The 27,773-nt window shown below is 37.1% G+C and overlaps 1 protein-coding gene across 2 annotated transcripts in view; it reads right to left on the minus strand.

Annotated features, from left to right (window-relative positions):
• ARHGAP15 (Rho GTPase activating protein 15) overlaps positions 1 to 24,566 on the minus strand; it is a 662,169-nt gene extending 637,603 nt beyond the window's left edge. For both annotated transcript variants that reach the window (XM_017342824.3, XM_051849585.2), the window contains exon 1: positions 24,432 to 24,566. The gene's annotated coding sequence lies outside the window, so the exon portion shown is untranslated. The remainder of the gene's footprint in view (positions 1 to 24,431) is intronic.
• Between the last annotated feature and the right edge of the window lie 3,207 nt (positions 24,567 to 27,773).

Below are 27,773 nucleotides of genomic sequence, written 5' to 3' on the forward strand. Positions count from 1 at the left end.
GCTCCATTCAGTGACTCACCTAGAAGTATGTGGGAGGATGAGATTAGGATAATTAGCAACATGTCCCAAATTAGACTTCCCTGTACTCTCAGAGAATCATTTACCTGAACCACACTGGATATTATTCTGGGCTAGAAAAGAGAAATATCTTGTAAGATAAGAATGTTGATCAGACTGTTCTATTTATTTCCTGGAGTAAATTCATGATAAGATAAGCATTTGTGACTGAGGATTGATTATTAGAATTATATTTCAGCAAATGATGCCTCCTGGAGATGTGTGATATGATGCCCCTGTCATGGTGACATTGTTTTTGAGTTTTTGTGAAATAAGGCTATGGAGGAACAAATCCAATTGTAAAGTCTGCTTCACCTTTACTCAAAAAACTAAAATACAATACAATTCAATAAAAGTCCCAGAAGGGTCAGCATGTGTTTCAATGGTTAAGAGGCCTGCATCCTATATCAGAGTGACTGGGTTTCAATCCCAGCACCACTTCTGATCCAGCTTCCTGATAATGTGCATTTTGGGAAGCAGCAGGTGATGGTTCAAGTAGCTGGGTCCTTGACACCCATAACGGGTCAGGCTTTGGCCTGGTGCACCTCTGGCTATTGCAGTCACCTAGGGAGTGAACTACAGGATAGAAGCTCTCTCTTTCTTCTCTACCTTCCAAACATAATGAAAATCAATAAATACTCTTTAAAAGAAACCCTCACACCCAGAATCTATCTTGATTTGTTGCCTAGCACTGAGGAGTAGCTGTGCTTCCAGGAACATCTGTATGTTTCAGAGGATAGTTGTAAAGGGAATGGACTTTAATTTTGTGAATATTTCTATATAATTCTTCACAGGGTTTTTACATCATATTCTCTTGTTAAATCCATGTTTTCATTCCTCATTCACCCTCACCCTTCATTTTCCAGACATAGATTTTAAAATCAATAATATTTGTTTATACTTATTTCCCTGTAACTTAGCAATATCAGGCATATTGTGAACCATAAGTCACATCAACTTTAGTTGTATTTGATCTACATGACTGCTAAGTATTCTTCTTGTTCTTTCTGGAACATGCCATCCTCTCATAATCATTATCATTATTCTTTTTATTAGATTTTTATTTGAAAAAAATCTATGCCATGTGCATTTATATTCTTACATGAGGCCCTCAGAGCATTTGTGAATGACTAATGAAAATACTGAAGAACTGGCTCATTTTGCATGTGTCTAAGATATCAATTGATTTTATAAAATTCTCCAAAAAAAAAAATCCCTTCATTAAAAACTGAAATGCAAATCACTTAGGACTGGCTTCACTAATTCTCTAAACTTCCTGATTTTGGTACGTACTCACAGAGGAGCAAGAATAGCTTGTGATGTTGCACCAGTTCCACTTTCAATCCTTTTTTGAAAACAGGAAACCATGATGAGCGTGCACTTCCTAAGAGGCCACACAAACGTTGGCCCCAAGCAACAGACTTCGTTTAGTGGTGTTTTGGGCTTGATTTCCTCACTCACATTGCAAATAACCAAGTAGCAGTGAAGATGATATTTCATTTAATCATCAATTTCATAGCTGCTCTGCCAATTATTTGTTGCACTCTGTTAATTACACTAAGGCTCAGTAGCTTGCCCCTTTGTGTTAGAAGCTGACTTTTGACATCTCTTTCACATCAGTGGCATTAAAAATAAACATATTTTAAGAAAGTTGTAAGCTAGGACAAACTTAATAGGCTCTATTATATGGCTTCCATGAATAAAACAGAGACTGAGACTCAGGGAGACTGAGTTTCTTTCCCAAGGTCCCACAACCTGCTCATAGTAGTCCCAGGACAGCACCAGGGCCGGCATCTCCAAATATCCTGGCTCAGCCCTAGGCCCCCAAGTCATGTAGAAACCATGTATGGAAAAATAAAGCAGCAAGAATTTCTAAGGAATTCTGGCAGCAATCTACAAGATAAAATGACCTAATATATCCATATCAGGTATATATCTTGTAAATTTTTCTCTTTTTTTATAAATGTTCTTATGTCTCATGACAAAATAGTAGAGGTGTAATCATGGTTTATTAAAGGTATAAATGAAAAACAAAAATGTAAACTAGTCAATGCCAGTGTATGTAGCCTACCAAAGCATTGCCAATAGAAAACTGTCATTGTCTGAGTTTCTTACTTAAAAATATGTTTAGGGGGTCAGCGCTGTGGAGTAGTGGATAAAGCTGACGCCTGCAGTGCCAGCAACACATATGGTACATATTCGTTGGTTCGAATTCCGGCTGCTCCACTTCGGATCCAGCTCTCTGCTATGGCCTGGGAAGGCAGTAGAAGATGGCCCAAGTCCTTGGGCCCCTGAATCCATGTGGAAGACCCAGAAGAATCTCCTGGCTCCTGTCTTCATATCGGCACAGCCAACTGGGAAATGAACCAGAGGATGGAAGATCTCTCTCTCTCTCTCTCTCTCTCTCTCTCTCTCTGCCTTTCCTTCTCTCTCTGTGTAACTCTGCTTTTCAAATAAATAAATAAATCTTTTAAAAATATGTTTGTCACCCTCAACATGTCTCTAAATGCAAAAGAAAACTGTGTACTTCATAAGAAATAAAAGACTGATAGCATCCATGCTTTTCACATAGTCTGAGGCCAATATTAAAGTATGCTAGAAGATCCACATAATTTTTTTAAAAAATGAAGAATGTAATATTTTTATTTCAGAATAACTCTTTTGCTTTACTCGTTATTTATTTATTTTTTTTAACAACCACGTTTATCACCACTTAGAATTTGGCCAGGCTATTTGTTTTCAGAAAAGTGTAACTCAAGTTTCAGATTTCTTTAGGTGTTTGGTATTCTTTTCCCAAATAGAAGGCCTCTCTTATAAGACAGGGGTTACCATCAAGACTTGCTGTGGTAAGTTCTCCCTCAAGAAGCTACTGCATGTACCCCCAGGGAATTCCCTTTTCATGGCATTAGCACAGGTTTTCACAGCCCGCCAAGGTAACTATCTGTCCCACCTGCCTAAGTGTGAAGAGGCCCTCTGCAGTGAAATGACCCCATTCCTTTCTTCGCATGTCTGGGAAGAGCTTTTTCTTCAGGCCTGCTAAGAGCTCCTAGAATCCCATAGACAAATATTATTTCTTTGAGAAATTCATTTCTATCCCCTAGGAAGATCTTATGTTGATCTGTGGTAGAACAAATCTGTTTGTTCCCCTATGGAAATGACTTGTGGCCGTGGTGGCTCTAGTAATGTGTGGCACAACCCTCATGTCACACTTTCCTGACAGGTCAGTAATTAACTTGCATTGCAATTGTTTGTCGTCTCCACCACAGCAGCCATTTACCAAAATAACATTTTAATTTCACTTTCCTTCCAGTTCACTTTCCTTTTCTTTTTCTCCCTGTGGCTTCTACATCTCTATTAAGTCTAATTTCCCCAGACCACTTCCATAAGCTGAGAGAGTGCAATAAAACCCTGTTTCAAAAATGTCAAATATAATGAGAAAGGAAGATCACAGTAAAGGAATTTGACCATAGCTCCCCATTGGGTAACATTGTCTTTGACTGGGCAGGTGTTTTATATATATCAGAGATGTGATAATAAGGCTTTGCATTTATTTAACTTATATCAGGGAATCGGGGGGATAGGCTTCATTTCCTGATAAAGTCTGGCAAGTCAGCTGCATCAGTAAATTGTAATACAGTTATTGTCATTGCATGTGGCCTTCTTAAATGGTGAAAATGACAAGTAAAATATATTTTGACAGCAGAATTAGTCCCATATGAATTTGCATGGTAGGCAATCTTGGTCTCTTTTAGCTCTTGGTATCCTGGCGCCATCTTGAATGCCTGAGGCATCTTAGTCTTAAATTTTTGAAAGACAAGCTACATCCCACAGGTTCTACAAAAATTAGGAGCCTTTCAGTAGAATTAGAGCCAACATGTGGCCCTACCAGGGAGTCTGGTAATAGTGCCATCCAGGATGTGACTGGGGTCAATTTCAGGGGAAGGTGATATTAGGCCTGGGTGTTGTATGATAAATATGACTCTAAAAGGCAGGCAAAAGTATATAAAGAATAGTGCTGAGATGACAAGATTTAAGGGAAACAGGAGTGAATACTCATGCCCATTGATACAGTGTGGGTGGCTAGGTGGAACAGTAAGAGCTGGCTGGATTAGGAGGACCTTGTCATTCCTATTAAAGAATTTTTGGGTTTTGTCTTACAGATCCTGGGGAATTTGGTGCCTTTGTTTAAGATATGATCTTTTCCCAAATGATTTGATGAAAAGAGATCCACAAGAAGAGGTCCCTGGCTACTGAGGCTGCAAAATGAATGCCTCCTGCAGCATTCTCAGGGGATGTTTATTCATTGATTTTAAATCAGAATAAATATCACAATATCTCTTTGTAAATGCTGATCTTATAATAAGAGCACCCTGGGAACTGGTAAAACTATTCCAGAATTTTGAAAATCTAACTCTGAATATCCGGGTACAAGTTGAATGATTCTGGTCAGCAATAAAGTGAACAGAAAGGTAAACACTTAACAGGAGTGACAAAATGATGCATTTAAGGAAACAAGGTGTGCTAAGGTACAACTGCATTTCATTCAGAAGACAGAAAAAGAACAAAGTTAGTGGAACTGCTTCTTAAGGTTTCTTTGATGATTATGCAGGTAGTAAAAAATTGAAAAGAAAATAGGACAAAAAAAATCCCTGTACCACAGTGATTAAATTTAGGGAGTATAAGAAATTTTATTAAATGGCAATCTCCTTAAACACAGAGAAGAATCATGAGGGACATAAGTAATGCAATCTTCTCTCTGTTTCCTCTGTCAGTTTTGACCTAATCTAGCAAGAAATGTTGAGCTGTTTTCTGCCTCTTTTGTACAAGTATCAATTAAGGGAAAACAGGGTGACTGTCTTAGGGCACTGATGATAAAATGTCATTTAAGTAGAAAACATCAGCTATAGAACAAGTTACTCAGCAGCCAGAATACACTGACAAAACAAACTGCATCTGAGACATTTTCAGGGACAGGTCTAATTTTCTGATCTTGGTTGGAAGAGTAGCAAGTACAAAAAATACATGTTGACCTGTGATTGTTTCAGTTTCTTAGAATTACTTGTTTAATAGTGCTTTTTCATAAATGGCTTAACTCGGTTACAAAGTCCTTTTATCAAGCAAATTAAATTTCATCACCCATTGGTTGCAGTTTTATAAGGCTCCTATCTCTATCTTGGGTTATTCAGAGTTCAAATATGGGGATGTTGCACATTGCATAAGTAGTGCTCAATGGCAATTAAGAGTAATCAGCAATTGACAATAGTCAGTTAAGGCTGACATTTGTTTTACTTAGAAAATTTGTCAGTATATCTGCCAGTCTTCCCCTAATGCTCTAATCTCTACAACTCTGAATTGATTGGATTGGGTTTCAATGCCAAATGGCATCTCTGAGGACTGGACGATAAGGTCATAATCCATTGTTGTGAATGATGATGCCTATACCATCAAAACAGGCATTTTTCAAAGGATGAAATACAAATGGCCAACAGGCAGATGAAAAAATGCTCGGATCACTGGCAATCAGGCAAATACAAATAAAAACCACAATGAGGTTTCACATCACCCCAGTTAGGATGGCTCTCATCCACAATAATAATAATAATAATAATAATAAAAAATGTTGGCAAGGATGTGGTGAAAAAGTACCTAATCCACTGCTGGTGTGAATGAAAACAAGTACAACCACAATGGGAGACATTATGCAGCTTCCTCAGAAATCTAAAAATAGATCTACTATATGACCCAGTCATTACACTCCTGGGAATTTATGCAAAGGAAATTAAATTAGCATATGAAAGAGTTACTTGTACCCCCATGTTTGTTGCAGCTCAATTCACAATAAGTATGCTATAGAATCAACACAGATGTCCATCAACTGATGACTGGATGATGAAAATGTGGGATACCCATATCTATATCTATATATACATATATATATATGGAATACTACTCGGTAATAAAAAGAAAGAAATCCTTTCTTTTGTAACAAAATGGATGCAACTAGAAACCATTAGGCTCAGTGAAATAAGCCATTTCCAAGAGGCAAATATCATATGTTTTCCAATATATGACAATTAATATAGAATACAAAAAACTGTATAAGAATGAAAAGGACATCTTGTGATTTTATTGTTGTTTTTAGCCCTTCTTTATACTCCTGTGGAACTGTGGTCTTTCTACTTTTTACTTGTTGAATATTATGATTAGTAGTGCATTAAGTCTGTGATTATAGAATGGATTGAAATTAACTTTTTGTAAAAATTAAAGAAAAAAGAAAGGAAAGAAGGAGGGAAGTATGGTTATCTTCTTAGAATTGTACATATGAAATCTTTTCTCTTTACATTATAAAAATTAAAAATAAAAAATTTGGAGTATCTCCATTAATGCATTTAAAAATCAGTTCTTTCTTTCTTGATTATTTATGAGTGAAATTTTTTTAAATAGCTTCTATGTAGGAGTTTTTGCAGGTGTGTGTTATGTGTACATGTGTATGTATATTCTTCAATGAACTGTCATAAAATGAATATACCCATATGATCACAAACTAAAAAAACGGCACAAGCAGCATTCTAGAAGCTCCCTGAAACTGTCCATTCACTTCTCATCTTATCCACCAAAGATAGTCATTATTCTGCGTTCTCAGATTTGCAAGTTTTTGAACTTTATATAAGTGGAAACTTAAATTATACATATTTTCTTGCTGGGATTATTTTTACCTTACATCTTACTCTGTGCATAGGATTGCAGTGCAATAATCTTTTATGAAGTGCTCATGCAAGATGCTTGCTCATTTCTTTCAATTAGGCTGTCTGTCTTTTTCTTATGGATTTGCAGTTGTTTCTATATTCTGGGTAAAAATCATTTTTAATATATTTTTTGCAATAATTAACCTTTCCTACTTTGAGTTGCTTTATCAACGTCATAACAGCATCTTTTCATTAATGGTTTTAATTTTTTTTTAATTTTTAAAAATTTTTTTTGACAGGCAAAGTTAGTGAGAGAGAGAGACAGAGAGAAAGGTCTTCTTCCATTGGTTCATCCCCCAAACGGCTGCTACGGCCAGTGCGCTGCGCCGATCTGAAGCCAGGAGCCAGGTGCTTCTCCTGGTCTCCCATGCGGGTGCAGGGCCCAAGCACTTGGGCCATCCTCCACTGCACTCCCAGGCCACAGCAGAGAGCTGGACTGGAAGAGGGGCAACCGGGACAGAATCCAGCACCCCAACCGTGACTAGAACCCGGGGTGCTGGCGCCGCAGGTGGAGGATTAGCCTAGTGAACTCCCTCATTAATGGTTTTAAATTTTAATGTTATCGGATTCATTGTTTCTTGCCTTTTATGATTAGTTTTTTTTTGGTTTTTTTTGGGGGGAGTCCTCTTAAGAAACCTCTGCCTACTTAAAGGCCACGAAAACTGTTTCATGTTTTTCTTTAAATTACATTTTATGTCATTTTTATTTTTAGGGTAGCTTACATATGGATAGTTCATATATAAAATATAGTTTTAAATAGGAAAGACTTGTAATCTTTCATTTATTGAGGTGAGAAAAGACAAGGAACTGGATATGAAATGATAGTTATGAGAGTGGTTTCCTAGCTGCCAGTGGTGGCAAGAAGCACAATCTGAAAAGTACTGGCAATGCTCAATAATTACATAGATCTCTGGTCATAGTCTGGGTAAATACTGGCAACTGGAGATACAAGGACAATAGGAAAAGCTATCTAATAGATAGAAAGAAACAACCATTGGTAAGCTGAGAAGGGTGATTCTGAGGCATTAGGATTTACAGAGCCTTGTGTACTAGCAAGTTTGTTACCACGTGGCAGTTCTCCATCCTGGGTGTTTGTTCAGGTCTAGCTCAACTATCCATTAGAATGACAGGACCTCAGTTCTCACAAGGAGATGAGGCAGCAAATAAGCAGGTTACTAGTTTGGATGAACAGTTCTTGTAAAGATGGAGGACATTTTTGAAGAAAATTCACAAACATTGCCGTCTCCAAAGGTGTCCGTCCATTCAAGAAGCCATGAATATCAAAATAGTGAGAAAATATTAGTCAGTCACAATGCTCAAGTTGAAAAGTTTTGACTGAGTTTTTCACTTCTTGTTTTTGAAGATCTTTCAAGGTAGTACATCCATTGCACGTCCTAAAATGTATCCTTTTCTTTCTAGGCTGAATACCTGAAGGTTCTCTTCACTCCTGGAGTGCTTTGAAGAGCTTCAGCTGTATTACCACAAATGTAAATACAGGAGTTACTGCGTGTGGGGAAAAGGACTAGATCCTCCATTTAATAAAACACACTTAGTTTCACTTTTCAAACTGGAATTCTCAGTTCTCTTTCCTCATGATATGGGAGGTGGATAAAATAGTTAAATGTGTTACCTACCTAGCTAGTTCCCGTTAGTTGAGTGGAATTATAAGTTGAATTAGTGCAATCAAATTTCTATCTTAATTTAGGCTCCTCAGAAAGCGAAATCTAACATATTTTCTTGGTCACACTGAATTAAACAAAGAATGCACAAGTATTTACAGTCTTAACGTGGTTATCTGGATGATCTATTGAACATAAAACTTATAGAACACTATTTTCTCTGCGTGTAATACCTTTATTCACTTTTATCCTTAATCATGGTCGCTTCTGAGATTCAGAGAATCTAATCTATTAATAGAAAACATGTGATGAAATGTGTTATAAAACCACACCCTGGATACATTTCCCCACCTTGTGCACTGGTAGACTTCATGTGTGTATGTGTGTGCATGCACCTGTAGATGTCTGTTTAAATTATTGTCACTGTTATTATTACCACCCAAGGTATACAGACCCTTCTTTGATCCACTGTAAAACAGTACATCCATGCAAGTGTAGATGTTCTGGTCCATATCAGACATCAGGTAATTTAAAAATACAATTCAAAACAAGGTTTAATATATTCATTATTACTTAGTAAAATAAACTTTGGAGACATCTCTTTATCATTAAAAAATGCTTTGGGGCAGGTTGGCAACAGGAGAAAGTTGGTGCTCTCAAGTTAGGGAAATGAACCCAGTAATGAGAGCTAGACAGATAAAACAAGGACCTAAATCTGTAGCTATACTGAAATGGATGTTTTTTCAAAAGATAATCTTATACTCCAGCCAATCTCTGAACATTTACTTGGATTTGTTGAATATATAGAAGTTATTTGGGAGACTCTTGCTCAAGAAGAGGTAGAAAACTGGCAATCTACCATCAAATTCAACCCACAGACATATGTTGTTGGACCTGAACAGTGTTTTGGAACGTTTGAATCAGTTTTAAATTGAAAAATAAGGGTTGGTTCTTTAACAAAGGAAGCAGGAAAGAAAAAGCAGGTTTACGTGTCTTCTCTTGAAAAATCATAAGATGTGGCAAACTGATCCAGGAGTACCTGATAACCATCATCTGGAGGTGGGAATCCCCGAAACAGTGCAAGTTCTCTCTGGTCCCGGGTCCTCTCCTGCCCATTTCTCTTGCATAGTTTTGGGGCACTTGTGACTGTGACCCCTGGTGTAACTATCCTCTAAGAACATTGCTTCTTTGATGTATGGGGTGAGCAGAATTTGTGCTGTTTTAAAAGCCAACATCACTTTTCAATATTTTATTCTTTTTAAGTAAAATCTGGTAATATTGGACATGGAGAACAGAAAAAAAGGACTGTGTTTGTACTACTGCTTAGAAAAAGGTTCACCACACATTAGCATTATTTTATTTGTTCTTAAAATTTCCTGAACACGACTCAGTTACACAATGTAAGGAACTGGGCTATTGCTAAGCATGTCCTTTTGCCATCTCTCCCATTTCTGATCTCCTTTATCATTCCCATCTTCACATGTATCATTTTCTGTTTTCTATTTGAGCTTAAAGTCTACCATTGTATTAGTTGATGCTGTCTGTATTGCACTATTGAGCTTCTGTTGCAGACAAAAAGGTACAATCTGAAGTCCTCTGTCTCTAACTCCTCTAGTACCAAGCATTTCAAAGCAGGATCAGATTTGCCACCATGCTTAGAATGATTGCTATTCTCAGGTATTTACTTCTCTGGCGCTTTTTCCAGGACCTCTGCACATCTGCCTCAAGGACCAGCTACATTACTATCTTACCACTGCAGGCAGAAGTTGGAATTAAAGTCAATGACTATCTACTATATTTGGAGTTGTTCTATGTGATAAATATGAATTATTCAAAATTAGAAGAAATTTTTGGTGAAAACACATCTTGAACTGTTAAAATTAAATTATGGAAATTAAAATTTCCATATCAACCAAAAGTTGATCAACAAATGAAGAAGAAGTTCTTTTCTTCCTCCTGGCTATATTCTACTCCTTCACACAATTGTATTAAGGAAATGAAACTAATATCAAGAAATGGCTTTTGATGTGCTTTGTAATTTTGTTGTAATGCTTAGAATTGAAATACAACAAAACTATCCCAGCATGCTTTTTATATTATAGTGAAGGTGGAAATAAGAGTTTCCATTTTATTCAAGACAACTGCTGTTATTCAAGACTGGCACTGTTACCATTACTACTTCATTCAACCTTTTTAGGGCAATTATTAAATGCTACTCATGAGGCAAAGCTCTTTACATTCATAATTTTTGTTTTTCATTCTGAGGAAACTCCCCACTTTACAGATGAGGAAACTAAGCTCAGAAATGTTATGCAACTTGCCCAAATTAACAAATATAATGTCTATCAAGTGCTAGAGCCCAGGGCTATTTTTTCCTGAATTCTCAGACTGTTCTTAACACTTTTACTATTTTTTGCAAGGAAGAAAGAAGTTCTGGACTAGAATTTGAGAAAAGCATGTTCTAATGCTTACAGCTGAATCATGTTTCAATACTCCTTTGTCTTCACACAATTCAATTTGTCCACGCTTTACTGCTTTCTATTATATCTGTTAAAACCTCCTGCTTTGCTCATTGGCTTGCTGGAAGGATCAAGACAAATAATGTATGCAAAATTACTTTTAATACTCTGGGTAGAACATAAATAGATGATAGACATTTTTATTTGTATCGTTTAACTTGAACTCATCAATCAACCCATGGGCATAAATAGGTAAGGTAAAGGGGTAAGAGAAACAGCAAGAATATAAGCAGAGCTTCTTTGTCATAGCCTTGGCAAAATGCAAGAGGTGACTGGTTAGTGACTATGACAATGAAAATGGAGAGAAAGGAATGGAAGCCACCAAAGAGGCAATTGATTGAGCATATGGAATAAGTGTTAAATAGGGATCTATGGAGATTCCAAGCTTACTTGGTTTAGGTGATTTCAAGAATACGGGCATCCTAAGTGAGATTAGAAAGCAGATGAGAAGGATTTGGTGGGCAAAGTTGTAGGTTTAATTTGTGCCATATTCAGTTTTAACTGTGGGTGGCATCTCGTCGAAAAGGTATCAGTCAGCAATTAGAAATGAGAAACCATCTTGGGAGAAAGGCCAACGACAGACTTGGAAATGTAAGCCCCATTTTAATGGTATCAAGCCATAAGAATGGATAAGAATGTCAAATGCATGTTGTGGGAAGATAAGATGTTCCAGAACTAAAATATTCAGTGCAAATGTGAGCTATCCATGAAATTAAAAAATTCTGGTAGTCACATTTGATGAATGAAATTAGATAAAATTAATTTTAATTAATTAAATGTGAAAGTTTAATAATGTGAACATATAATCAATGCAACACTTTTAATGAGTTATTTTACATTTTATTTATACTAAGTCTTCAAAATGTGGTATTTATTTTACATTCAGTTTCAGACTAGCCGTATTTGAAGTGCTCAGCAACTGTGAGTGGCCAGTTGCTACCATATAGAACAACATTGATTTAAGAAGGAATCTTTGGGATATAAGGGTTAAGGAGAGACAGAGGATTCAAATGAGACAGAAAAGTGATATCACTGAAAATAAAGCAAAAAGAAAAATGTTTCCTTCCTCGCCTGTTTTGTACATGTCATTATGAAGCAATATATGTAGAAAACTAGCAACAAGTTTTCTATGGATAAGATTGTTTTAGACATCAAGCTAAGTAAAGTCTTAGAGCATTTTGGACTCCATAGCTTCATGAACTCAAGTTCAATACTGTCTAACTGTTGAACCTTAACAGGCTTTGAAATTGCAGCATGGCATAATGAATAGAACATTGATTTAGCATTACTCAGGTCTGCCTACAAATCATGACCCAATCTACCAAATAGCTCTGCACATTTGAGTATTTAATCTCTTAACATGAGCCTCGTTAGTTTTAAAAAGGGACTATTAACTCCTTTAGGAGATTTTTGCGGACACTGTATCCTATTAGGTATGCAAAATACCTGGCCTATTATACACTGAAAAACATCATAGCTATGATGACAATTATTAACAATCCCACTCTAAAAATTTATATTGACAAATATCCCACACCACTATAAGCATCTTGAGAATATGGAAATATTGTGTCTTTGGGGTAATATCACAATACTCAGCACATTGTTGCAAAAACTATTTGGATAATCAACACACATTCCCATCCCCCATGGATTCCATTTCTTTCAGGAGAACTATCAAAGTATAAATAGGTGGTATATTAGTCTTTCATTTTTACCACACAATATTTGAAGCAATGACATTCACAAAGAGGAATGGTTTACTTAACTCACAGTTTTGGATTTGGAGGCTCAAGTCCAGGATTGGCCAGGTCCCATGATTTGGGCATCTGGCGAGGGTGATGATTGGTCACAGCAGAGCAAGTGCACAGGAGGGATCAGATGCCAGCCAGGAAGCAGCAATAGCAGCCGGCCTAAGCTCAGGCTTTACAAACTTGAGAACTTTTTGGAAGGCAAGTCCCCAAGATCTAAGAATAAAGTTGAACTCCTAAATATCCCACTCTGTTAGTACCATTAGCTTACAACATCTGCATGAGTTTAGGGGCCAAATCACATTCAAACTGTTACAGGTAGTAGTATATGGAAGCTCAGATTACTTGAATTTCTCAGTGAATTTAGCAAAAAGATGAATGTAGAAGCCACTACTCATGTCTACTGCGTAACATTCTAAGGTAAATTAATTAAGACTGAAAGACAGATTAACAGAAACAGAAGTTTCCTCTGACTCAGCACTCAATTTCCTGAGCATTTTACCTTTCACAGTTATTTTAAAATGATGTCCTGTTCTGACTCTAAGCTTGGAATTACACCAGTAAAGAATAGAAGAAAATGTTCCCTGCATTTTAGGATTTGAATTTAAAGTAAACATAAAGTTGGTCAATTTTAACATCATAGTTTCAGCGAAAGAGTTTAACTTTTAAATACTTTAGAGGTGGTTGATGTTGTCTACCAGTTGATGGCAATATATTTTCAGGTAATGAATTATTTGATCTGATTTTCAGAAACGCACCCTAGGATATAACAGACACAGAATTCCAAGCCAACTACCAGCTTATGTAACATGTACTACAAATAGTGTCATTGTTTGAAATATATTTCTAGATTCTCTCCTTTTAGATTATTTCATTATTTTAGATGTGAGAAAGTCACAAATCTCCAGAAAATGTTTTCTGATTCTAAGACACATAATTAACTTCTATAAATTTACTCTTATTATTTATTATAAATTTATCATTTTACTAGATATTTGGTATTACGAAAATAGATAAGGTCAATACTCTATAGGTAATAAATCCTAAGGTTAAAATATCTGCTAAACAACTTGGTAATTTAATAATAAATTCTCCATATCCAAAATGATATTAAGGAAAGCAAAAGTAAAATAATGAGATAGAGAGGGCTGTAAATCATGAAAAAAGATTAAATTTAATTTTAAATAGAATAGAAAGTTGGCAAGTTTTAGTGGAAAATTTATATGGTCTAAGTCTTAAATAAGTCATTCTGACTATTCCTCATTGAAAGATTATGTTGTAAAAGTAGAAGCAGGGAGAAGAGCCAGGGGAATTCTTCAGTAGCACCAATGAAAATGATAGGAAGTGAGTGAATTCAGGATATTTTAGTATACATTCATCTCCTGTTTATCATCTAACTCCTTCCTATGAATTGGAAAGCTGTTAAATAAAAGACTGAGATATCCAATCAACATTTATGAATACAAAAATATATCAACCCAACCCTAAAGGATTCTTGTAAATAATAGTAACAAATTGAAAGAAAATAGATTGTATACAAAATGTAATATAAAAAGTGACTTTATTAAATATTAATTTTTATCCTATTCTGCATCATTTTCTTCACCAATTTCTTCAACATATGTGAGTCTTAGAGTTTTATTGCCCTCAAAATGTACTTAATAATAAATTACAGAATACAAATCACCTTTAGTGCCAAGAAATTCTGAAGAGAATTTTGTAGAAATTGTCACGATTGGGGCCGGCACTGTGGCGAGTGGGTTAACGCCCTGGCCTGAAGTGCCCGCATCCCATATGGGCGCCGGTTCGAGACCCAGCTGCTCCACTTCCAATCCAGCTCTCTGCTATAGCCTGGGAAAGCAGAAGATGGCCCAAGTCCTTGGGCCCCTGCACCCAAGCTCAGATCAGCATGGATCAGCACGGATCCAGCTGTTGTGGCCAATTGGAGAATGAACCATCGGATGGAAGACCTCTCTCGATCGCTCTATCTCTCTCTCTCTCTCTCTCTCTCTCTGCCTCTCCTCTCTCTGTGTAACTCTTTCAAATAAATAAACAAATCTTTTAAAAAAAAAAAGAAATTGTCACGATTTCAATCTTCTTGAGGTAATGTAGACATGTACAAATCAGTATTTTTCCATATATTTCATGTGAGTGTGTCTCTAACTTGAAACTAGAGAGTGAATTGGTGGGAGTGGTTTTTGTCTAAAATTTGACATCATCAAAATTTCACATATTGCTGTCTATTCACTCAGTAAGCTTTTGCCAGGTTGGGGGTGGGGGAGGAGTCATTATGCTAACAAACCAGAAAGAAGTAATAATAATTAAAAAGGTAAAGATCTATATGTTGGAGAAAGAAAACTTTTCAAGAGCTATTATTGAAAAAAAAAGTTAAGTAAACTTATAATGGAAACTGAGTCTATATTTGGTAGGCTCCACTAAAGGCTTGGTATTTGAGGCTATAGGTGGAAGGGAATGAGTGAAATCATCTATAATTTCTAGATTGTCCTGAATAGATGAATGATGGTGCAACTAAGAGAAAAAGGGGGAAAAAAGACACATTTTGGGTTGGGAACAGGTAAAGGGCCTTTAAGAGATTTGCTTTGAAAAAAAAAATAAAGAAAGTTGGATATAGTTCATTAATTCAGTCTTTGGATTTCTACTTTTTAGTCAGCACTTGTGTTCTTAGTTTATTACTATATGATCTTTTTTGTGACAAATGTATCATACTAATATAAGAGGTTAATGATGGAGAAGTTGAGTGTGGGATGTATGAAACTTTGTGCTACTTCAAAGTTTTTGCTTTGTAAAACTATTCTGAAATAAAAAGGCCACCTAAAAAAGAAAAAAATGAATATATTCACTTGACATCTACATGAGACATTCAAGTGGAGATGATGAGTAGGCAACAGCATTTATAGTTTGAGTCTAAAAAAAATCTGATCTTGAGATTAATTAGCATATAGATGGCATTTTAAGTCACCAAACTAAATAATATCACATAGGAATAAACTTAGAACACAAGAAGTGAGATTCTTGGAAAAGTAAAAATACAAAGACTGAAGTCAGGGTATTCCAGCATTTTGCAGGCTAGAGGATGAGGAAGAGTGAGCAAAAGATTTAGATCATCAGCTAGTTTGGAGGAAAACTAGGAGAATGAAACCTCCAAACATCAAATCAAAAGAGAAATTCAATAGCATCAAATCCAACTTAGTGAACACATGAAGATACATAAATGGTCACTAGAACTGGTAAAATAAAAACCATTAGCACTCTGTCAGTTATATGTATTATAATATTTCTATGGAATTGGATTTATACATACAGATTCATATTTAAGTTTTAATTTAATATACTCCTTAGATACTTAAAAACGTTTTCTTTGCTAGATAACATACCTAATTCTTTGCTTTCTCAATAATTCTTAGGACAACTCAAGAAACTTATTTAGACTTCAAAATTATTTATGGAATGGAATTGATTGAGCTAATGCCTACAAGAAAGGGAAAGAATAAGTCTTTCAAAATACACAGTTGTATAGTGTGCTACTGCTAAGGTCAATTTTTAAAAAATGTTTAATTACTTATTTGAAAGGCAGATCACAAGAGAGAAGGAGAGACAGAGTGTGTATGAGAGAGATATTCTATCTGCTTAGCCACTTCTCAAATGGCAGCAACGGCTGCATGGGTGGCAGGGGTCCAAGGATTTGGACCTGCTTTTCCAGGTGCACTAGCAGGGAGCTGCATGGGAAGTGGGGCAGCCAGGACTCAAAATGGTGCCTATAGGGAATGCAGGCCCTGCAGGCGGCAACTTAACTTGTTGTTCTACAGCACCTGTTTTTAAGGTCGAAAAAAAAATTTTTTTTTTTTTTTTGGACAGGCAGAGTTAGACAGTGAGAGAGAGAGAGAGAGAGACAGAGAGAAAGGTCTTCCTTTTTCCGCTGGTTCAACCCCCAAGTGGCCACTACGGCCAGAGCATTGCGACAGGTGTGCTGCGCTGATTTGAAGCCAGGAGCCAGGTGCCTCCTCCTGGTCTCCCATGTGGGTGCAGGGCCCAAGCACTTGGGCCATCCTCTACTACCTTCCCGGGCCACAGCAGAGAGCTGGACTGGAAGAGGAGCAACCGGGACAGAATCCGGCACCCCAACCGGGACTAGAACCCAGGGTGCTGGCACCGCAGGCGAAGGATTAGGCAAGTGAGCTGCGGCGCTGGCCTTTAAGGTCAATTTTTAAAATAAGATTCTGTTTAACTTTTGGCATCCAGGAAATACTGTTATCATATGAACTCCCATTCTATTTCAGTGCAGATAGAAACTATTAGGCTTGAATTCCCTCAACTTCTCACTTCATCTTACGTACATCCAATTCATTAATATTCGCAGTCATTAAAGTGTTCTTGCTTCTGTTGAAGGTTATTTGTCTACTTAAGCTAGTGATTACACCCATCTGTCTTAGTCTCCTCTGAGACCTGCTAAGTTTCTGGATGTATTTTCTTTATTTGAATTCCTTCTCCTCTCCTTCACTTGAACAGTCACATTTCAATTCCTTTCAGCTACTGCCCATTTCAATCTTAATATTATGAATGCTACTCCTAGCTCTTTAATTCTTTTGACATTTCTTACCAGGGTTTTAACATCACTAACATTTTCATTTCAATTGAGAAGGTATTTCTTGGTAAGAAAAACACACGTAGATTTATAATTTTTTAAAACATCAACCTTAATTGAAATAGCAGACATACCAAATAAAACCATAATTGAGATACAATTTCTACAAAATGGCAAAACCTGAGAAGTTTGGCAACAATGTTTGAAAGCTATGGAAAGTCTATCATATTTTTCGTTAAGTGCTAATAGTTCAATAAGATACAGTTGATGTGATGGATGTTTTTGAAAATACTTTCAAAATAATTTTGCCACTTTTCTCATGAATAGTACTTCGGGAAATTTATTCTGTATATGTATTTTCTCAAATATGGATAACTACATGAAGACATTCACTATATGAAAATTGAATACCATGACTCCTTAGATAGCAGAATATGATATGTCTATTTAATGGACTATTGCATAGATGTAAAAAAACAGCATTCAATAATTTCTTATGGGGGGGGGCTGGTGCTGTGGTGTTGCAGGTGAGGTTGCCACCAGCTGTGCTGGCATCTCATATGGGCACCAGTTCGAGTCCCAGCTGTTTCACTTCTGATCCCACTCTCTGCCATGGTCTGGGATGGCAGTAGAAGATGGCCCAAGTGCTTGGGCCCCTGCACCCATGTGGGAGACCCAGATGAAGCTCCTGGCTCCTGGCTTCAGATTCGCACAGCTCTGTCTGTTGAGGCCATTTGGGGAGTGAACCAGCGGATGGAAGATCTCCCACTCTCTCTCTCTGCTTCTCTGTAACTTTGCCTTTCAAATAAACAGATAAAGGCCGGCGCCGCGGCTCACTAGGCTAATCCTCCGCCTTGCGGCGCCAGCACACCGGGTTCTAGTCCCGGTTGGGGCGCCGGATTCTGTCCCGGTTGCCCCTCTTCCAGGCCAGCTCTCTGCTGTGGCCAGGGAGTGCAGTGGAGGATGGCCCAGGTGCTTGGGCCCTGCACCCCATGGGAGACCAGGAAAAGCACCTGGCTCCTGGCTCCTGCCATCGGATCAGCGCGGTGCGCCGGCCACAGCGCGCTGGCCGCGGCGGCCATTGGAGGGTGAACCAACGGCAAAGGAAGACCTTTCTCTCTGTCTCTCTCTCTCACTGTCCACTCTGCCTGTCAAAAAAAAAAAAAAATTAAATCAAACAGATGAATAAATCTTGAAAAAATAATTTCTTATGGAAATATTTCCTAAAACATTCCTAAAAGGGAATCAAGAAAAAAAAAAAAAAAAAAAGAAGAATAGCCAGGAGCCAGTGTTGTGGTGTAGCGGGTAAAGCCACCATCTTCAGTGGTAGCATCTTATATGAGCACTGGTTTACTGCTCCACTTCTGATCCAGCCCCCTGATAATGGCCTGGGAAAGCAGTAGAACATTGCCCAAGCACTTGAGCCCCTGCCACCCACATGGGAAGACCCAGGTAGAGTTCTAGTCTCCTGGCTTAGCCCATCTCAGCACTGGCTACTGCAACCATCTGGAGGGTGAGCCAGCTGATGCAAGATCTCTCTGTCTCTGACTTTCAAATAAATAAATAAACAATTTAAAATAAACGAATAAACAAAACAAATAAGTGTGTATAGTTATTTTATCTGTAGTATTACAAGGAGGATATATATATATATATATACACACACAAATGAGTGTATATAAGTATGCTTTTGGTATAAAGAAGGGTTCACAAATGTATAAAAAGTAATTTCCTGTTGGGTTAAGGTGGAAGTGAATGGGGTAGATAGAAATTGGAGTAAGAGAAATATTTTCTTTGAAAGTTTCAAATTTTGGCTTAATTTTCACTTTTAACCATCTCCGTATACACCAATTCTCAAGTTAAGAACAAAGTTACTAAATAAAACATTATTATAATCACATCCTATATGAGAATTTCAGGCATCTGGCCAGGTAATTCAATGCCTTTCCTTATAGTATATCTCCCTTCATTGACTACAATCATGTATGCTAGCCACCCCAAGGAGTATGTCACTTAACAGTGAAATAAATAGAAGAAGTAATCCATCTTTCTACCAGGTAAGTCATCAAAATACAGAAGTGTGGACACCAATGTGTGCACAATCACAATCTGCCCAACAGGCCTGCTCTCTTATGATTTCAGACTTTCTCCTCTTACTGTATGTCCAGCTAAAAATACCAGACAATTCACTCTTCCTTGGAAATTCTTAGTTTCTGTATGATTTGTCTTGACATATTCCCCTACTTTTAGAATGTTTCTCATCTCCCCAGTGCTATATTTGTCTAAAAAAGACCCCAAGAATTCCTTCAAAACTATCCTGAATTCCCTGACACAATATGATGAAACTGCACACCACTATGGAATGCTCTAGCTTGTGGCCTGGTGCAGAAACAAATAAACAAAAAAACAAAAAACCAGGGATACAAAAATGTTAGATGAATTTCTGCACCCTGATAGACCAGTCTTTGCATCTTTCTATGGTGGCCGACAGTTTTATGTGCATTGTGTTTGTTAATAGTCATGCCAGACCAGAAGCTGTTAGACTACAAATACGAGGGATTGTCATCTTCTTAGCAGCTGTTGAAAAGTATTTTTAATTCCGTTTAACTGAAACTCATGTTTCATTCAGATCTACTTTTTTTTTCAAAGATTTATTTATTTATTTGAAAGTCAGAGTTACACACAGAGAGAAGGGGAGAGAGAGAGAGAGAGAGAGAGAGAGAGAGAGAGAGAGAGAATCTTCCATCCGCTGGTTCACTCCCCCAAACAGCCATACTAGCTGAGCTACGCCAATCTGAAGCCAAGAGCCAGGAGCTTCTTCTGTGTCTCCCACGTGGGTGCAGGGGCCCAAGGACTTGGGCCGTGCTCCTTTGCTTTCCCAGGCCATAGCAGAGAGCTGGATTGAAGTGGAGCAGCCGGGTTTGAACCAGTGCCCATATGGGATGCCGGCACTGCAGGTGATAACTTTATCTGCTATGCCACAGCGCCAGACCCCAGACCTACCTTTAAACTAATACTGCATTTCTGTCTGAGTGTAGACTTTAAAGAAGTTAGAAAGTAAGGCTTTGAAATGTGAAACTGTGGCTCTGTAGTGGAGTTCTGTGAGGTTTGCCCATGCAAAATGTAGTCCTGGGGTCAGTGTTGTGGCCAGCAGGTTACGCTTCCGCCTTCAATGCCAGCATACCAAATCAGGGCTGGCTGGAGTCTTGCTACTCTGCTTCCTATCCAGCTCCTTGAAAATGCACTTGGGAAAGCAGCAGATGGTCCGGATCATTGGACTCCCAAACCAATGTTGGCGACTCAGAGTTCTGGACTCCTGGCTTCAACTTGGCCCAGGTCTGGCTATTGTGGCCATTTAGGGAGTGAATCAGCTGATTAAAGATTTCTCTCTCTGTCTCTACCTCTCAGTAACTACCTTTCAAATAAATAAATGAATCTTAAAAAAAATGTAGTCACCTTCCTTTTGGGTAAGCCTTTTAATCTCTAATTCAGGGAACCCCTCTTTTCAGGTCAGAGTCATTGAGGTACAAGGGTGTGTGCTCCTCAATGCAAGGATAGCCCTGAGACCCAGGGCTGGTCACACAGGCTGACTGTGCCCAGATTCATCAATGCTTCAGCTACTGGCATGTGACCAAGTCCAATCAGATCCAAATCTGAGACGCTACTGTGCTGATTGGGAAAAGACTCCTTTTTGTTTGTTTTTGCGACAAAGTTTGAGCAAAGGATCACATATAAACCTGATGCTTCCTGTCAACTTGGTGGAAATTTCTTCCAGAGACTATTCACAGCACAGCAAAAAGAGCTCAGGAATGAGAAATTGAGATTTACTCCTGTGAGAGGTCTGGATCTAGCCTTTCTTGACTTTGGTATCTTTGTATCTCTTTTGCCTAGGCTTCTTTTAATCCAGTTCTATCCTTTGAAAACAAAGGAATTCTGCTCATAATAGGCTAAAATTGAGAATACAAGTACATTTCAAAGTCTAAATATATGTTTATATTACAGTTCAAAAACTATGCTTCTGGCACACAGAGAATTAACTTCAGGATATTTAATTTTTTAAGATACATCTATAAAGCAATGCTGGTTATGTCAAATAATGTAAGTGTTTTGGAAGATAAAATGCATTTGAAAATAATACAATTAATTTTCACCTGCTAAAAGAAACATGTATATTTCTTTAGGAATATCTTAGAGAAATAGATATATCTTTGTGATGGATACTTCCTATGAGACACTCTAAAAGTTCTGGCATTTTTAAAAAACTCATCTTTAATATTTTTTAGTTAATTAATTTGAAAGAGTGACAGAAAGAGGAGGAGAAACAGAAAGGGATATTTTCTCTCTGCTGGTTCACTCCCTAACTGCCCACAACAGTTGAGACTAGGCCAGGCCAAAGCCAGGAACCAGGAAATTCTTCCAGGTCTGCCACATCTGTGGCAGGAATCCTAGTACTTGGACCATCAACTTCTGTCTCTCAGGTGCATTATCAGGATCCTTGATCAGAAGCAGCTGCTCTCAATCCCAGATACTCCAGTAGGGCATGTGGGTATCCATAGTGGTGGTGTAACCACTGCTCCACACAGCTGGCCCAGAAATTCTGTGTTTAAGTGCCAGACAGGACCAACGGTTGACAAAGCAGTCCCTTTGCTGCAGAAACTCTTCTGCCAAATCTTTGCTATGGCCTGGGTCTCCTGACTTGAGCATGGAGTCTTCAACATTTCACTGAACTTTTGCATCTTGTCTTCTCAGAGAGCTTACTAATATTATATTAGAAGGAGAAGATGCAGTTTGGCTAGGAAGTCAAAGATCTGTGGCCTTCTCTTGAAGGTCTGGATTGTTTTTGTTAAAATGTGGGATGAATAAATTTTAAAGTGGGTGGGAATATATTGCAAGGAGCAAGATGAGGCCTATCCCTCTGCTAACCAAGGCCATAGACCCTAAATGAGGAACAGAAGAGTCTGCTCCAGAATGGAGCATGAAAAGTGATGAAGAAGAGGAATGCCAAGGATAGATTTCCTTTTCTGAATTTTGTTGAATGCTGGCTGCAAGGAGATGGGAGAGGGAGAGGGAAATGGGAGAGGAAGAGGGAGTTAGGATGGGAGTTGGGGGAGGGGAGGGTGGGTATGGGAGAAAGAACCATTGTATTCCTTAAGTTGTATCTATGAAAAAAATGCATTTATTAAATAAAAAAAGAAAGCTATGACATTCTTTAACAATGAGTTTCCAAATGAAATTGTCTGCATTGTTTTTATTTTATCAAATCTGTTTCTTATTAAACCACTTAATATGTATAAAGGTATACTAGTCCACAGTAACTCATTTGCATTTGACTCTAAGATGTGGTCTGTCCATTCAAGAGAATATGTGATACTTATTTTTAAAAACAATTCTGAGAATGTCTTCACTCACCCATCCTCTCAACTTGTTGCTCTTTCTAAATCTCTATCAATAAGTTTAATTCATTCTTAATTTTACACTTCTTCCATAAAACACTTATATTTTAATAACAGTTTTATGAAAAAGAACCCACTCATTTCTACAAAGAATTTTGTTTTCAAAACTATTAAACAGCTTTAGAAACTTTTGCAGACTTTCTTCAATGCCAGATGCTTATCCAGATATTCATTCTTGCTAATGTGTAAGGACTATACATGTTTATTCATGTGTTGCTCTTTTTATAATAAAATAAAGTAATATACATATCAACCAAAATTATCTGAATTATACAGCTTCAATAAATGCAGAGGTTCTGAATCACAATATTGAAGAGGGATTTAAATAATGCTTTCCATTGTGAGGAAATGCAACAAATTGGAAATCTAATCAGAATATCAAAGCAAATATATATTACCAGGATCTTCTTACACACTTACAATAAAAAAATGTATTGAACACCAAGTCCTAATCTCTGTTTTACCCTGATCATTTTAATAGCCAACAAGTAGCTAGCTTCAGTATTGACAATTGAAGAGATCTTAAAATGGAGTGTGTTATGATGCCTAATACTTTCCTACTAAATTGACCATGTCAGAAAAAAAACGTTTATATGTGTCTTTCAATATAAGGCAATAAAAGAAAAGAAAATTGTTGCCACTTATCAACCCTGTAACCATTTTTTAATAATACAAAAAATCGGTGTTGTGGGGACCATCACTTCCCCTAGCCAACAGCACAATAAAATAATATTAGGGAAGAGTGGATCATATCTTGGGTTTTATTAAAATTCTTTCAGAAATCTACAGTCAGATTTATTTTTGGTATTTGTCTCTGAGATTAGCAATATTTTGACATTTTCTACACATATTTTATAGGATGCAAAGACATTCTGTAAAATCGAGAAATCAGTATGAGAGACCATGTGAGTTTATGATAAATAAATTCTTTCACTTCTAGGGTTTATTGTTTTGGGATACCTCAAAGAAAGAAAATGTGAAAATTACATAAATAACAAAAGTCTACCTCTAATTTGCCTCTTTCTTCAGTGAAGTTGGCTGTGAGTTCTCTTTTAAACACAATGTTTTGTTTATGAATAAGAAAGTCATCCTCTTTTCACCCTAAGTCTTAAATATAATTTAGGAGAAATTTTTGAGGGTCATGACAGAAAGTTTTCTATTTTAATACTTTCTTGCTTTTTAATGGCTAATAAGCTACATATTTTAGAAACCTTTTAAAGATTTTACTGTTAACTTAAATACAATGCCCTAAAGAGATTATCTTTCACACTGAAATTCAAGATGTTTTTATTGCTATAAAATGCCTTTTTCTCTTTTATTAACTGGATCTTGAATAATGCATATTTTTCCAAAACCATCAGTTAAAGGTGCACATTTTTCTACTAGCTATTTCCAAAAGCACTTTCAAATTAAACTATACCTATTCAATATTAAACATTTTTGTGTAAAATCATAACAAAAGATCCTAATATTTCACTAGAGGACTTCAGAATTCGACAGCTGTAAATACACATGGGGAAAGAAAGATTCTTTTCTATACCAAAGCAAAGAAGTTGATAGTTTAATAACAGGTGAAAGCATCACATTTTATAGAAATGTTTATATGTTCACACCAAGATGGGGGATACTCTTCTAAACATTTTCAAGTTTAAATTTCACATAGGTTATAAAGCAAACACTTACCTTGTCTCAGCGATGACTTGCTATTGAAACTGCCATCAACTTCTAACTGTTAATAAGTCTTTCAACAAAAACGGAAAACAGTGAAGTTACATGTCGTAAGAATAGGCCTGTGTTGAATGCTGTTTAATTTCAGTACTGAAGAAAAAAAAAAAAGGCGGGGGTGAGGCGAGTACAAAACTCTTAAATAAAACCACTTCCTGGGTAGATGCAATTAACTACACATCACTACTTGATTTGAAGAAATTACCTTGTATAGTCAATAATATGACTTTTAAATGTGATTATCAATTTTCAAACATCACCTATTTATATAATCTTCACTAATTTTGATTTAATGGGGAAAATGTATATTTATAAATTTAGCACAGGGTGGAGCAAGCTGCTAGGCCCTGAGGAAACTTCCTCTTTTTCTGCCTTCTAGCAAGACCTTAAAAATTAAATCTCCACCCTAGTCTGGATAAGCTTGAGCATATTCACCTGTTTCAGAGGCTCTGAATATTGACTTGGGAATCCAAGAGGCTGCCTCCAACTCAGAATTTGTGCTGCTGTCTCACTCAAGAAAGGACCCACCAAAAACTGCTCCACTTAAGAAGTTCACAGGGTGTGAGCAGGTTGCGTCAGAACCTCTGAGAACAGCCCAGAACCCAGCTGCATCTGAGCGTCTCTATGGGACAGGAAGGTGTCCAAAATGCACCTGCTTTGGTGTTGCTCTGGCTGTGGCTCTCACTCCCATGTCCTGTCTGCCTCTTTCCCATGCAGTTGTGAAATCTGCTGACAAGCTTTCACTCTACCTGACTGGCTCTTTGTGTGGTCTAACTTAAAAAGAAACAATAAAATAAAGGACCCAAAGGGTATCATTGTGGCATGCTGCTGTGCCAAACTTCAGCCAAATCAAGGCGTATTTTTAAAGGGCTTCAGCAATAATCATAGGATGTGAATCTTTATTGGGCCATGGAATTCAAGAAATAAGCTCTTAGATTTTCAGGCTTGGCTTGTTTTTGGAGCTTTGTAAGATATGCATAAATGGAAAAGCTTGCTTTCCTAAGAAATGAGTTAAATTAAAAATTATACAAACCAATTAGAACTGAAATCTGTGTAATAACTCAGTGGGATGGAATGTTTGCTATACAAAAAGAAAACCTTTGGAAATACATTTGTTATATATGGGCCGTGTAAAGGATGACAAGTTCTTGCCAGTTAGTCTCATTTCACTAGGACCCTCCCTTTTGAAATCGCATTTCAGACCAATCCTAGAAATCCCAGTTAATTTTAATTCTATAAAGGATATCTTTAAGCGGTATAGTCCTGGTGATGTTTTTTTCACTTGACTTCTCTTTCTCAACACAATGGAGAAAGTGGAACGAGAACGATATCAAAAGTGAGGAAATCAGAATTTAGGCCTCAATTCTGACAGCCTTTCTTTAACCTTGAACATGTCGTTTTCACTGAGGCTTTCTGAAATGCAGTTTATTTCTCCATGAAATAGAACATGCAAATACAAACATCCTATCTTAGGAAATATAAGAAGTGATTTTTTGGGGATGCTACAAAGAATTGTAGATATACACATTAGTGTTATCTGGGAAAGAAAGGCTGATGCTTCCCAAACAGTATCAGAAAAATTCACTGTTTTTCATTTGTCATAAGCCTTTCTGAAATTGAGTAAGACTCAGGAATCTAGAACAAGGAAGATATGTTAGGCCTTTCCTTTAAAATACATACCAGTCACAGACATCTGACTAGGAAAAGATATGGAACAGCAATATCAGGGCTGGTGCTGTGGGGTAAAGTCACAACCTGCAGCGCCTGCATCCCATATGCCAGTTCACACTCTGGCTGCTCCACTTCCCATCCAGTTCCCTGCTAATATGCCTGGGAAAGCAGAGGAAGATGGTCCACATGCTTGGGCCCAATGGAAGACCTGGAAGAAGTTCCTGGCTCCCGGCTTCAGATCGGCCCTGCAACGGCCATTGCAGCCATTTGGGGAGTGAACCAGCAGATGGAAGATCTCTCTGTCTTTGTCTCTCCTGCTCTAACTCTGCCTTTCAAATAAATAATCGTAAAAATAAACAGCAATATACACTATGATAACAAATACACACACCTACTTGAAGGGGGAAATGATATTTTACACATGAACAAGCTTACATTAAATTTAGACATAATTACATTTTTGTATAGGCTAGGAGTTAGCCATTTAGACATTGATACATGGGTTTGGGCTCTAGGAGATGTGCTTACTATGATTAAGGCTTTAGGCTCTTCGTTAGTACTTTGGCATCTGTGGCTGGATATATTCACTTCAGTATCTAATATTCGTTAATATTTGCTATGAGTCAAGCATTGTACTTAGCATCTTATGTCATTCTGCCTTCCAATCCTCTCAACTTTGTTAGCTAGTAGATGTTATTATACTCATTTTACAAATAAGGAAACTGAGGTTACTTTGTTTCCCAAATTAGAAAGTACAGCCAGAAGTCAAACTTGCCACTCTGATCTCAGAGCCCTGTTTGTAAGTTATTCTGCTATCTCATAAGCACTGCTACACAGCCCAACTCTAAGCAAATAATATAGAGGAAGTTTCATTCCTTATTTGCCTCTTCAGAGACTAGTATGATAGACTTACCTTGCAGAAATAATTCCTGGGAGTAATATTAAAATCAGGTCCCAACAATATTCTCTAAATTATAACATATCAGATAAATTAAAAGAAACTTTGTATAAATAGAAATATACTATGTTCATTTAAAAAGAAACAGTAGAAACATATCAATCTGTTCCAATTAATCTACAAATAAGATAAAATCCCAATTATAATTACAACTGACTTTTAAAGAATGCAATAAGATCCTTCAAGACTTTCCACAGAAAACTAATGTCCAAGAATACTTAAGTTAATTTTGAAATAAGGAACAAAGGCTGGTGACTTGCCTTGTTCGATATTTACACACTCCAAAATAAGTACTAATAAAAATGTTGCAGGAGTAGCTCAGAAAAAGAATGCATTTGAGAATTTAGTATATGACAAAGATGGGATGATGAGACAAACAAAAAGGAACAAATTGTTTTAGTAGATAGTGTTAGCAAGACTCATTCAGTAAATAGAGGAAAATAGATTTGGGTACCCCTACATCAGACTGTATGCAAAAATGGTCTCCAGGTAGATTGAAACCTACATTTCAAAGATGAAATTATGAGGCTGTTATAGTAAAATGAAGGGAAATACTACTGTATAATAGAGCTTTCTTTCCCAAGAAACTACTTGGTGTTTGCAATATCTATGAATTTATTAAGCAGTTATTATATGTCATGCAATGCAGTAGGCTTCAGTTATACTTGCTA

Source organism: Oryctolagus cuniculus, chromosome 3 (genome assembly GCF_964237555.1).
Source record: "Oryctolagus cuniculus chromosome 3, mOryCun1.1, whole genome shotgun sequence".
NCBI classification, from domain to species: Eukaryota; Metazoa; Chordata; class Mammalia; order Lagomorpha; family Leporidae; genus Oryctolagus; species Oryctolagus cuniculus.